This window comes from Nuphar pumila, chromosome 12, assembly GCF_984573655.1.
Source record: "Nuphar pumila chromosome 12, dmNupPumi1.hap1.1, whole genome shotgun sequence".
Taxonomy (NCBI): domain Eukaryota; kingdom Viridiplantae; phylum Streptophyta; class Magnoliopsida; order Nymphaeales; family Nymphaeaceae; genus Nuphar; species Nuphar pumila.
In genome coordinates, this window is record NC_143260.1 from 6,181,555 (window position 1) to 6,196,691 (window position 15,137).

At 37.2% G+C, this 15,137-nt stretch overlaps 1 pseudogene; it reads left to right on the forward strand.

Annotated features, from left to right (window-relative positions):
* The first annotated feature begins 4,383 nt into the window (after window positions 1–4,383).
* On the forward strand, window positions 4,384–14,816 carry LOC149819797 (O-fucosyltransferase 8-like; annotated as a pseudogene).
* Window positions 14,817–15,137: the final 321 nt, after the last annotated feature.

Here is a 15,137-nt window from a genome sequence, read left to right on the forward strand (position 1 = left end):
TTGAAGAGAAGGTCATGGCCCTGCCCAATGTCAAGCGGGGTCTGGCCCCGCCCAAACCCATTATTTTTTCTTTCATGATAACGAAAACCTAATTCTTAATTAGTGCAACTAATTAGATAAATAGTAGTAATTAATAAATAATAAGTTATCATGAACCTAATTAGGTAAATAGTAATACTTATTCAAGTTACTAAGTAATAGTTAATTTTTTAAAAAAAATATATTATTAAAAAAATTAATAAATAACTCAAGTTTATCGAACCGGCCTACTTATGTAATGGGTCGGGTTTCGACTCGAGCCTAAAATCATGGCCCAAACCCGGCCCATGACAGGTCGAGTCTGCTTGGCCCATCGGGCCGCCCGACCCGTTGCCTACTCCTACCCACGAGTGGAGTTAGGCTGCCAATGGGTCGGGTCAAGGACGACCAGGACCCGCTCATACAACTGAGAACCGGGCTTGTGTTTGGGTTTTGTCAAATTATGAAAAACTATTTTTTATCATTTTTATATTGAAAATTTGCGTGTCTTAATCGAAACCTGGGTCGGGCCCAAGCTCGAGACCGGGTCTGGTATGAAATTTCATAAGCTATACTTGGATTGATGTATTAATCTAACCTTTGGGTCCAAACCCGAGTCTTAATTGAGTTTTCTTATTTATCACCATACTTGGACCCTATAGGGTTTGGTCCATGTAAACTCGACCCATATATATATATATATATATATATATATATATATATATATATATATATATATATATATATATATATATATATATATATATATATATATATATATATATATATCGAGGTTCGGTATCCAATAGAAAAAACTAATCGGGTGAGGTACCTGACAAAAATTATGACCCAAGCTCAACCCACATATTGCTTGGGTCGGGTTTGGGTTGACCCAAATATTTTTCAAGTCGACGCTTATTACGCCCATACCCAAAATGCATATTCAGATTGGGTACCCGCATTGGCAACCCTAAGTGAAGTAGGGGAAAAAAATACTTTTGATCGGAATACAAATTCCAAAAGTAAATGAAAAATGATTGTATTGTACGACAAAAATGACGTGCTTCCAAAAAATGCCATGCAATTTATCAAATTCGACAAATGTACAATCTCGCAGGTTCTCAAATTTTTTGGATGCTTTTACCCTTCGCAAGTGCAAATTTTTTATTTTCTCACGTTATAACGCTAAAATAATACACTCATGGAACTTGTTAATAAAATCACATCTAAAGTTGTGATATTTCAAAAAAGAATGTGAAATTCCAACAAATTTGTGAAACTCATGACTAGTTTTGCACAATAACATGAGAAAATCATAAAATTTGATAAAGTTCGATAATTGTGAAATTGCATATGATTATCGCATGAAATATTACGAAATTTTGAAATATTTGCTAAAATTCATACAAGCATAGTATAAAAGCAAAGCTAGGGTTTCACATAAACTAGGTTTTTTGTGGTATTCAACCAGTGAGAAATTATAGTCATTTTTCCAAGGCCAAGCATCGACGGTAAGAAGATCAACAATGTTTAATCGATAAAAAATCATTCATGGAGAGTTTTTCGGTATGGGCATCTTATAGTATATATGGCATTAGAAATGAAATCCGCAACCCATTCTTATCATAGAGAACTAAAACGTTGATGATGTATCTCCCCATCAATGCAGAGTCAACATATCTCACAGTCAGTGTTTGATCACGTGGTATAGGTTGGATATGCAACATTCTTGAGAACTCTGTTTTAACATACTATGAATTTTTCCAGTAAGCGCATCTTATGGTATGTGAATCGATGGGGGCATCCACTCTAACGAACTGTGATAGCTCTTTGACAAATGTGTTTTCTCCCATCAATGCAAAGTTAATGTATCTCACCGTCAATGTTTAATCAACACAAAGTCGACATATCTTTATTTTCTCTCAATCAAAGAGACAATGAGAAGCAGCATTATTGTGAAAGAATGAAATGAATGCAATGTATGAGTGACTTAATTTTGTGAAAGAATAAAATGAATGCAATGTATGAACAATTTTACTTTTTGAAATAATAGAATGAATGCAATGTATGAGACTTTTGAATTTTTGAAAGAATGAAATAAATGCAATATATGAGCAACTTCGTTTTGTGAAAGAATGACACTTCATTTCTCAACCCTTTTTTTGCATCTGAATATCTTATTTTCACAAACACCGAATTTTGGCCCCCTTCCAATGAATTTTTTTTGTGAATCTTTTGCGAATGGTGGGGAAGAATAAGAAATTTTGCAAGGAAAAATAATTTTTGAATACCACGATGCTAATAAGAAATTTCGCAAATTGGTGCACAAACCTTAAGAAATTCTTTTCTGATTTAAAAAGAATGAATTAAAATTCGCATGTACCATCCGAAATTCCTTTATGATTTAAAAAGAATGAACTGAAATTCACATTTACCTTACAAAATTTCTTCCTAATACGAAAAGTCACCGGTTGCAAAATTCACATGTACTTTTACATAAACAACACATATCAAACAAAAAATAAGATAAAAAAACTTCATTCCTTATTATATATAGAATTCAGTCTCATAAACAAATCAATCACCTATTATAAAACAAGAATTAAACAACTTCATTTTTTGTTATATACATAATTCCTTCATAAACAAATGTATATACATAATAAGACTCTTCATCAGCTTTCATCCACAAGTGCAAGTGCATCATCTGTCTTAGGCTTTTTATTAACTTTCATTGTTGCAAGCTCAACCCTCATTTTCTTGTTACTTAGGAATGCCTTGCACAACAGTGGTCGACCATTATGTGCAAATATCATAATCAATCAATACTGAAAAAAATGAACATGCAACACATCATTAAACAACATCAATACTTGAACAAAAGAAACACAAAATTAAAAAAATATTATGTAGACTACAAAGAAGTATGTCATAGACTACTTTCTAAATGCATCAAATACTTACACATTACTTTCTAATCATGTTTTCACCTATTGTAGCCAAGCTTATGACATACACTGCCATTTTTATGGCACCACCTCTTTATGTTTCGTTCTCCCTCTCCTCTTTAGGTCGCCCTGTTTTTTTAATTGGTGTTGATGGTAAAACAAGAATAAGGGCCGGAGGAGCGATGCGTGAGACATAATCAGCCATCAAATGAAATAGAAAAGTACTATATGTAGCTTGATACGATTCAACTGTATAAAACTTGTCGCAGTAATCATCTTGAAGATTGCCCTCATAAAAAATGCATGTGATGCCATGCTTGCAAGGAATCCTACTAACCTGTCACTCTTCACAAGAGTATTGTATACTCTCAAGATCAATATAGTAGTTGTGCTTCCAATCACGGGCTTCGTAACGATGATAAAGGCAATGTAGTACTATCACACATAGCTTTTGTGTTTTTATCTGACGCTCTTTAATTTTAGTAATTACCTCAGACACCACAATGTCAGTCATTTTCTTCCCATTAGTCATTTTCTCGTAAAGTTTCATCAACATTAGATGAAATTTCTCAATAAATGAGATTAAGGGCTTGTCATGTACAGAAAAAATTCATGAATTAAAGCACTCCACTATATTAGAAGTCAAACACTCATACCTTCTAGCGAGAAAATTATTGTTAGCCCAATGTATCAGTTTTACCTTATCAACAAGATATTTGTTTGCTTTTTCACATTGCTTATGGATCTTTAAAATATAAAAATGATATCGCCTCATGGGTGCTTTGGCAGTGCACCATCCGGATGCACGAAGTGGTGCACCAATTTTTTTCAAAAAAATCTCAATCAAGTGCTTCATGCAATATCCATAATGCAAAATTAAGAGCCCTTCTCACTCAAAAAAGAAGATAAACGCTATTAGTAGGTTGACTATTTGTGTATAAGTCTACTGTTGCAATGCACAATCTGGATAATTTCTCCTCTTCACATAGACGGGTCATGTACATGTGAAGACACACACAGATCCAACATGATCAATAAAAATACACACACTCACACTAATCAAACATGATGAATAAAGCTTAATTTTTCTCTCTAACGTCCTCATAAAATCCCATGTAAGGAGCTTTCCTAATTTCTCTTTCTATTAAAATATATTTATACCACAACCAAATTAGTAAATGCCAATAAAATTCACAACTCTCACGTTGACATTCTACATGTTGCATGACGTGGGTATTTCTATAAAAACATAAAAACATAAACAATTCAGTAGATTACATTCAACCCAAACCACTCCCCTTTATCATTTTTAAATGTTACAATACAACTCAACTTTGGCTCCCTAATGGCCCTTATCGCTTCTTTATAAGTGGTATAGATATAGATATAGATTGACAAATTAGAAAGATCTTATTTGATGGTATGCAGCCAATTTGAAGATATTTACCAAGAAGAATATTTCATTAACTTTCTGAAGGAGGACGTGAGCATTATAAAGGAATTGCCTGCCCATCTTCAACAGTTAGATACTAAAGCAGTTGGTAGCCTTGTCTGTTCCTTCTCTTTTTGTAACCATGATGTTTTCATTCTTACAACCTGGAGTGATTCATGAAATGTATTTCTTTTTGTCTTTTCCATTTAGTCAGATTACCGAGATCGATATTGAAAAGGAGTCAAAACTTTTCATTTTGTCAAAACAATACTTCCTCTCCTAAAGAATGAAGTGGTCCATTTTCTTGGATTTGGCAACCGACTTGCATTTGATCCATTGCATCCCAACCTCCAGGTTTGCACACTTCACTTGTTGATTTATGAAAATAGACTAGAACTGTAAAGAAGCCTAAAGTAACTGGACTGCAAGGTACACACACACACACACACACACACACACACACACACACACACACACACACACACACATATATATATATATGCATGTTTTATGTATGAATATCATTTTGATGTGTGGAATTATGTTCGAGGAATTTGTGTTGACTTTATGATGCCATGTGAAACAATTGCAACACCATGCAGAGATTAAGATGCAAAACGTAACTTCCATGCATTGAAGTTTGTTCCCAAGATTCAGATGACTGGTTCCTTATTGGTTAGAAGAACTCGGCAATATGATGCAAGGTGGAGCCCCTTGGATGTGCAGTTGCTTGGGAGATTCCTCTCTGGTTGTTATTCTGAAAAGGATTCTTTAAAAAAAACATCCAAATTTCTTGTTTTGCACCTGCGGTTTGAAGTAGATATGATAGCATACTCTCTATGCGAATTTGGAGGAGGAGAACATAAGAGAAAACAACTTCAACCTTACATAGATCCATTTTCCTGCTCTTGTCACGTGGACAAAGAATGCTAAGTATGTTTCATTTTTTCACTGAGCTAAAAGTTTTCCTTATATCATTGATGCATCAACCTTTACAGCCAAGTACTTGAATGCCATAACTAGTGTATACAACGCCGCATTTAAAACTCATGGGTCTATCTTGCTGCTCTGGTGTTCTGGTGCAACTTGGCCCAGATCTGCCCATGTTAATTTAGGGACTCAAGCTTCTTGATCCTTTCAGGTTACTTGGGCAAATTATCCTTTGAAGTTGCAGAAGGTTAGATCCGATGGTCTAAGTTTTCCAATTTATTCAAATTGGTCTAAGTTTCACCAAGTTGGTGTTGGACTATATGTCAACTAATCAATAAGAGTTGCAACTTATTGTCTGATCACATCCCATTTATTTGAATTTCACTATAATTCTTTTGTTCAATGATTATGGTTACATGTCCATTTCTCCTGCAACTCTAAGGAAACTGGGTCGGTGTCCATTGACACCAGAGGAAGCAGCTCTTATGCTTTCAGCCCTTGGTTTTAAACGTAACACCTATATCCACCTTGCTGGCTCTCATATATATGGTGTGAAATCTAAAATGGCTGCCTTGACTGGACTATATTCCAACATAGTCACCAAGGAAGACCTCCTGACACAAGCTGAACTTGCACCTTTCAAGAATTTCTTGTCTCAGGTAACTTTATTTGTACTATGCACTGTCGAGTTTGATCATATTTGTCTTTTGTGAGATATAAGATTTGGGTCAGTCTTGTATGTGTTAACGCACATTCAGAATACACAAGGAACAAATAATGCACGATATACGTGGTTCGACATATGCCTACATCTACGATGAGAACAAACTATCATTTTCTCTCATAGTTTCATGCATACAATGGTTACAACAGTCTTAGAATAAATAGGCTAACACAACATTTCTGGATAACTATCATACTACTAAAGGTAGTAACCAACCAAGGATAAGCACAAGAGATAAAGAAAGTAGCAGACGACTAAGAATAAGGAAACAAAATCCTATTCAAAACAGTCAATATCCCAACAATCTCCCCCTCAAGTTGGTGCACAAATATCAATTTGTCCGAGCTTGATTATAATATTGACATGTTTCTCATTTCCCAAGTCTTTAGTGAAAACATCGGCCAGTTGATCTTGACTTTTGACGTAGGGAGTTCTGATGACTTTAGCCTGATTTTTTTCTTGAACAAAGTGGCAGCCGAGTTCTATGTGCTTGGTTCTTTCATGAAACACGGGATTGGCTCCAATGTGAATTGCAGCTTGGTTATCGCACCTTAACTCCATAGGTTCATTCATGTTAATTTTCATATCTGTCAGCAGGGATTTTATCCAAATTAATCAGTTCACATGTTCCGAGAGCCATAGCACGATATTCAGCTTCAGCGCTAGATCGTGCAACCATGGTCTATTTTTTACTTCGCCACGATACAAGGTTGCCCCCAACAAACACCCAATAACCAGACGTAGACCTCCTATCATTTGGGTCGCTCGCCCAATCTGCATTTGTATATCCGACAATGTTTAAATTCTCATTCCTTTTCATCAAAATTCCTTTTCCTGTAGTTCCTTTTAAATACCTGAGAATTTTGTAGGTTGTTTCAAGGTGAGATTCTTTAGGATCATGCATAAACTAACTCACTAGGTTCACCGCATGTGTTATATCTGGTCTAGTGACTGTGAGATAAATAAGTCGACCTACAAGTCTTTGGAACTCACCAATATTCTTCACGATTTTTCGATTATATTTTCTTAATTTGTTGCTGAAGTCAAACAAAGTGTTTGCTGGTTTTGCACCAAGTATCCTTGTATCTTTGAGTAGATCCAGGATATATTTTCTCTGACAGACGAATACCCATTTTCTTGAATGGGCAACTTCTAGGCCAAGGAAATATCTTAGTACTCCCAAATCTTTTATTTCAATTTTTTGGTGCAGTCTCTTCTTCATTTGTTCAATCAGGGCTTCATCATTTCCTGTCATGATAATGTCGTCTACATATACAAGGATGATCGTAGTTTGGGATCCTTGTGCATAGACGAACATGGAGTGGTCAGCTGCACTTCGTTTGAAACCCATTTCAGTAAGAGTTGTGCTTAACTTAGCGAACCAAGCACACACTGACTATTTTAAGCCATAAAGAGCATTTTTCAACCTGCAAGCCATTTTTTCCTTGTCTTGGACTTGATATCCTGGGGGTAATTCCATGTATATTTCTTCATCTAAATCTCCGTGCAGGAAATCATTTTTCACATCAGATTGGAACATTTTCCAATTCTTGTTAGCAGCAACTGATAGAAGAATTCTGATGGAATTCATTTTTGCTACAGGAACAAATGTTTATGTATGGTTGATTCCCTCTATCTGAGTGTAGCCTTTCGCAACCAGTCTTGCTTTGTATCATTCGATGGAACCGTTGTTGTACTTGATTTTATAGATCTAGCGACATCCCATAAGTTTTTTCCTTTTCGGACAACGGACGATCTCCCACGTGCCATTCTTTTTTAGAGTTTGAATTTCCTCAGACATAGTTTTCCTCCATTTCGGATCAAGACTGGCTTCTTGAAAACTAGTTGGTTCAGATAAGCATAGACATTCAGAGCATAGGCAGTGAAGGATGGTGAAAGACCTTTGAGGGAGAAGTAATTTTGGATGGGGTGCGATGTGGAAGCTTCGGGAGAGGAAGTGTCTAAGTAGGTATAGAAATCATTTAGGCATTCAAGCATTCTGGAGATACGACTAGATCTTCTAGTGGGAGCAATGTTGGTGGTGAAAAATGGTTCATTGGTCACGGCATTATCCTCAATTTGGATATTGGGGTTCGAATTAGATGGGTTATTCAAAACAGGGACTGATAATTCATCAGAATTTTGAATGTTTGGAAGGGCCACTTTGATCCCCGTACTATTGATCTCTCCCTCAGGCTGAAGTTCATCAAAGTATCCAACAGTTTCTTGAAAAAAACATTCATGTTCAAAAAAATGAACATCTCTTGAAATGTAAGTTTTGTTTGATGAGGGTCATAACATCGGTAGCCCTTTTTTACCGTTGAATATCCCAGAAAAACATATTTCACGGATCGTGGCTCGAGTTTATCTCTGCTTGGGGCTTGAAGATGAACAAACACTTTGCATCCGAAAACCTGTAGGTGAGAGATTGATAGGTGTTTATTGTAAACAATTTCCAGCATGACTTTTCCTTCAACTGAGAAACCAGGCAAACGGTTTGAAAGGTAACAAGCAATCCCAATGGCTTCAGGCCAATAAATTTTTTGGAACATTCTTTCTGAACATTATGGCTCTAGCAATATTGAGCAACTGTCAGGTTTTTCGTTCTGCAACTCCATTTTGTTGGGGAGTCCCGACACACGACAATTGAGGCAGGATCCCATGTTTACTAAAGAAATCAGTCATAGTGGAATTAACAAATTCACCTCTATTGTCAGACCGCAAAACTTTAATTTTCTTGTCAAACTGAGCGAGAATGAGTTGATAGAATTCTGAAAAGACTTTTGAAACTTCACTTTTACTCTTAAGAAAATAAATCCAAGTGGCATAAGAGTGATCATCAATAAATGTAACAAAATAGTTATATCCCAAATATGATGTTACTGGTGCAGGTTCTCAGACATCAAAATGAATCAACTGAAACATGACATCAGATCTACTATGCTGGTGAGAAAACAACAGGCGGAAAGATTTGGAATATTCACAGGCATCACATGCATTAGAAAATAAAGGTAAATGAGGCAAAAGTTTGTTTTGAGCCCTTTAAGAGGGATGGCTTAGTCTAGGGTACCACAACAGGCTTATTTCCTTGAAGTTGTATGCCACTAGAGCCTTAGCATTATCATCTAAGAAATATAATCCACCATGTTGGGTCCCTTTACCAATCACCATTTGTGTCCTTTGATCCTGAAAAATCACACTGCTAGCCGAAAAAACAGCTATGCAAGCATGGCTTTTGGTGATGCGGCTGACAGACAACAAGTTTGTAGGAAATCTAGGAACATAAAGGACGGTTGAGGAATCATGATTATCAAGGAAGTGGGTTGTATCGATTCCTTCAACTAGAACTTGGCTGCCATCAGCTATGGATACAATTTTTTTTCGTAGCGGTTTTAATATCGCTAAGTTGCGGCACTTGACCTGTCATGTGCTCGAAAGCACTGGTATCCACAATCCACTTTTCAAGAATTTTTTTGCAAGATAGATAACACGCAATACCTGCTGCATCTTCATGAGTTGGATCGGTAGGTGTCTGGGCCGCCAGATGGTTTTTATTGAATTGTTGTAGGGCAGTTACAAGATCGGCAATGGATGCTAAATTTGCAACATAGGAGTCCCTTTGGTGTGTGCCTTTAGACGGTCGGCCATGGAGTTCCCAATATCTCTCTCCTTTGTGTGACATGTCTTCTTACAATAGCTGCACCGAAATCTGGATTTCTGAAGAGGTTCCTCCTGATCACCAATAGCAACGACTTTGGGTAGGTGTGAAGCCTTAAAAGCCATTTTCTCAGCAGAGGATTCAGTGGGCGTTGAGTTTATGCTACTTGAATTCATGACCTTGCATCTAGTTTTTTTACGCCGAATTATGGAGCACACAGTGTTGAAGGACAGTAACAGTGTCATCATAAGTATCTGGCTTCTCAGGCATTCAAATTCAGGTTTGAGTCCTGATAACAATTTGAAGATTTTATCTTCCTCTATACAGGCTTTAATGATTTCAGAATCGACGGTAATGAGACGGTATTGCACCAATTCATTCCATAGACCTTGAAGAGCCCTCAAATAGGCATGGAACGGTTTTTCTTGTTGGACAAGAACAAAGATTTATTGTTAAATTTGGTAAAATACAAGCAAGATTGTTTTGCTCTCCATATACATCACGAATGTTGTTCCACATGTCTTGAGCAGTTTTTAAGAAGAGGAAACCCTCAGCAATGCTAGGGTCCATAGAGTAGAGTTAAGCAACCATGACATAACCAGGTGATTGGCTGATTCCCAATCATCATACTGGGTGTCATCAAGTTCAGGTCGAGGGATTTTTCCAGTGACAAGGCCAAGCTTCCCTTTTTCGCTGAGAAACAAACTGGTTGACTTAGACCAACTAATATAATTGGTTCCATTTAATGGAACGGTCATAATCTTAAGCGTGGGGTTGGCTTCTTGAACCATCATTTTAGACGGTATTGGAGATGCTGACTCCATTAAAGAACAGAGAATAGAAGAGTACCTCACGGATATGGACGATCAGCAACAAGGAAGGCAACGACCACAGGCTGAACGCAATCAGGCGACGATGAGCTCTGATACCATGTTAACACACATTCAGAACACACAAGGAACAAAGAAAGCATGATATACATGGTTCGACATATGCCTACATCCACAATGAGAACAAACTATCATTTTCTCTCATAGTTTCACGCATACGGTGGTTACAACAGTCTCAGAATAAATAGGCTAACACAGCCTTTCTGGATAACTACCATACTACTAAAGGTAGTAACTAACCAAGGATAAGCACAAGAGACAAAGAAAGTAACAGACGGCTAAGAATAAGGAAACAAAATCCTATTCAAAACAGTCAATATCCCAACAGTATGCTCATGTTCCAACTTTTATAGGTTTTGCTCAAGGCGCTTCAACAGTAGAGGATACCAATGTATAACCTTGTGACCATTGTTTGGAGATAGACTGATCTCTCTACAGGCCCACATCATCTGATTTCAACTTGGAAAATCCACCCAACTTTACTTTTGTGTTTAAACAATAATATATCTAAAAATGTCTTGTTTGCTGTATGTTGGGTTCATGCTCATAATGAACTGAAAACATTACATCTTTTTTTTTTAATTGGTTTTTTAGTGAGTTCAAGATAGATTATTAATGTTTTTGATGTGGTCGATGCAGTTGGCAGCACTGGATTTCATTGCTTCTGCAACTGCTGATGTATTTGCCATAACCGACTCTGGAAGTCAGCTTTCCCCTCTTGTATCTGGCTACAGGACTTACTGTGGCAGTGGAAAGATGCCAACATTGTGCCCTAACAAGAGGAGATACGAAAGAATTTTGTCAAAAATGGCAGCATAGGATCTTCAGAGTAACTCCGCCTGTGTATAACTGTTTAGTTATACACTGTCGGTCCCTAGCCCGGATAAAGGAGGAGGGTTGCAGTAGGCCTGTGACAACCAACATAAAAACTTAGTCATACCCTATGAATATGAACCAATATGAGAATTTCGTTGGGGCGTTCCCTACTGAGCGACACGCTGTACTCTATAGGCCCGAAGACAGTGATAAATGGGCAAGGGTTGCTAGGTCGTCGCTCGGAAGCGACACGTCACACCGGCGCCCGGGTGTGGTGTCAAATAGGCAAGGGTTCCCTCACTTTGTTGGACGGGTGGGGGTAAAGAAGTTAGTCCAAGACCATAAAATTAGGTTAGCCACTTGGAACATAGGATCTTTAACTGGTAAATTGGTAGAGTTAGTAGATGTTATGTGTAGGAGAAAGATTGATATTTTATGTCTACAAGAGACCAAATGGGTAGGTGAGAAAGCAAAAGTGATAGAACCTTGGGGATATAAGATTTGGTATACAGGAATAAATAGGAATAGGAATGGAGTAGGGATTGTTATGAGTCATGAGTTTATAGATAATGTAGTTGAGGTCCGTAGGAAGGGTGATAGGATTTTACTTATTAAATTAGTATTAGGTACGAATATTATTAATATTATTAGTGTTTATGCACTTCAAGTAGGTTTAGATGATTCCATTAAGCGTCAATTTTGGGAAGATTTAGATGGAGTAGTACAAGGGATATCTTATGGAGAAAGGCTTTTCATCGGCGGTGACCTTAATGGGCATGTAGGCATTAGTAGGGATGGATTTGAGAGTATCCATGGAGGCTATGGTATAGGAGAAAGAAACGAAAGTGGAGAAAGGATTTTAGATTTTGGTTTGTCCTATGATATGATCTTAGCAAACACTTGGTTTAAGAAGAGGGAGTCTCACCTAGTAACATTTAAAAGTGGGGTTAGTACGAGTCAGATAGATTTTTTCGTACTTAAAAAGAGAGATAGGGGTTGTCGCATCGATTGTAAGGTTATACCAGGAGAAAGTGTAGCTACACAACATAGAGTCTTAATTTTAGATCTTAGAATTAGACAATACCGCAAAAGGGATAGACATATGATAGATCCTAGAATTAAGTGGTGGGCACTGAAAGAAGCTAAACAAGGAATGTTTGTAGAGCGGGTAGTTAAGGAAGTTGATTGGTGTCTTGAGGAGGATTCAGAATCTATGTGGAATAAGATAGCGGGTGGCATGAGAAAGGTGGCTAAGGAGGTATTGGGTGAGTTTAAAGGCGGTGCACCGCTAGGTAAAGATACATCATGATGGAACGAGGATGTCAAATTAGCTATTAAGGTTAAAAGAGAGTGTTATAGAAATCTAAGTAAGAGTCGTGATAATGAGAATTTGGAGAAGTATATGATAGCAAAGAAGGAAGCTAAAAAAGTAGTTCGAAACGCGAGGGATAAGGTATATAAGGAGGTTTATGACAAGTTGGATACCAAAGAGGGTGAGAAGGATATTTATAGGCTTGCAAAGATGAGAGATAGGAAATAGAGGGATCTGGGTATGGTTAGATGTATCAAAGATGAAACACAAAGGGTTTTAGTCAAAGATGAGGAGATTAAGGAGAGATGGAAAGATTATTTTGATAAGCTATTTAATGAAAGTCATGCTCAGGATCTTGGAGACTTTTCAATTCCTTTTCATGAGATGAATCGTGACTTCATGCGCAAGATTCAAAAGAAAGAAATTGCAGAGGCTTTGAAGAAAATGAAATCAAGAAGGGCAGTTGGCCCAGATGGTATACCTATCGAGGCTTGGAAATGCTTGGGAGAGAAAGGTTTAGAATGGTTGACAAATCTTTTTAACAAGATTTGGCAGACAAATAAGATGCCTAATGAGTGGAGGAAGAGTACTTTGGTGCCTCTATATAAGAATAAGGGTGATATACACGATTGCACAAACTATCGTGGTATAAAACTCATGAGTCATACTATGAAACTTTGGGAGAGGGTGATTGAGTCTAAGTTGAGGAAGATTGTCATGATATCGGAGAATCAATTTAGTTTTATGCCTGGAAGATCAACTATGGAAGCTATACATCTTCTTAGATAACTTATTGAGAGAAATAGAGAGAGGAACAAAGATTTGCATATGGTTTTTATTGATTTGGAGAAGGCTTACGATAGAGTACCTAGGGACGTTCTCTGATGGACAATGATGAAGAAAGGTGTTTCTCTCAAGTACATTAGTATAATTAAAGATATGTATGAAGGAGTAGTAACCAATGTCCGCACTGGTGGAGGGGTGACAACCAATTTTCCTATAACGGTTGGGTTACATCGATGATCTGCTTTAAGCCCTTTCCTATTTGCTATAGTGATGGATGAGCTTACGAGATCAATTCAAGAAAATGTGCCGTGGTGTATGTTCTTTGCTGATGATATTGTTTTGATTGATGAGTCTAGAGCTGGGGTTAATGCTAAGTTAGAATTATGGAGACAGACATTGGAAGCAAGAAGTTTTAAGTTGAGTAAGAGTAAGACAGAATACATGGAATGTCGATTTAGTAAGCAACGAAGTAGTGATGGGAGTGTAGTGAAGCTTGGTGAGCATGAAATATCGGTGAATGATTCTTTCAAATATTTGGGATCTATCATTCAAAAGTATGGAGAAATCGATGGAGATGTAAATCATAGGATAAAGATTGGGTGGATGAAATGGAAAAGTGCAACTGGAGTGTTGTGCGATCGTAGAATGCCATTGCGGTTGAAGGGAAAGTTTTATAGGACAACTATTAGGCCCGCTTTACTATATGGTACGGAATGTTGGGTTGCCAAGAGACATCATATTAAAAAAATGAGTGTAGCTGAGATGAATGTGTGGAAATACAATAAAAGATAAGAATCAGAACGAGGAGATACGTAAGAAGGTAGGCGTTGCACCCATTGAAAATAAGATGAGAGAGAATCGTTTACGGTGATTTGGACATATTCGACGAAGGCCTAATGATGCTCCAGTTAGAAGGGTGGAGAAATGGGAAAATATATTAGTTAAAAGAGGTCGGGGTCGGCCTAGGAAGACATGGATGGAGGTGATAAGAAAGGATATGAATGCTTTGAACCTCATCGAGGACATGGCATTGGATAGAAATGAATGGAGGAGAAGGATTTATGTGGAAGACCCATAATGATTTTCTTTGTTGGTTCATATTGCCGACCCCAATTGTTTTGGGATGAAGGCGTAGTTGTTGTTGTTGTTGTATAGGATCTTCAGAGTTTGAGGAAAGGGCGAGGAAGATAATTCAGGAAAACCAAAGAGTGAGGGTGAGACCATTTGATAGAAGCATATATAGGCAACCGAGGTCGCCTGAATGTATGTGCAAGGCCTAATACAAGGTTGTCATCATTACATTCATGGAATTTTATCTTCTTAAATTTGTTCTTATAAGATGTAAAAGCAAGGGGCAAATTGTTTCACGTTAAACTTTATGTCAAATCATCGAATTTTGTATAGTTATTTTGTACTATATTGATACATATTGATTACAGCCTAGCATGTTTGTATAGGTGCATGTTGTCAAAACTCTTCTTAGAGATTTATTTAATGATAAACCAACAAATTGTTGTTTGGGAACAAATGTACTTGTGTAAAATAGCCAGTGAGCCTGACATTTAGCACTGAAAATGTATCCCAAAGCCAACAAACAATAGACAAAAATCAGAATGGACGCAT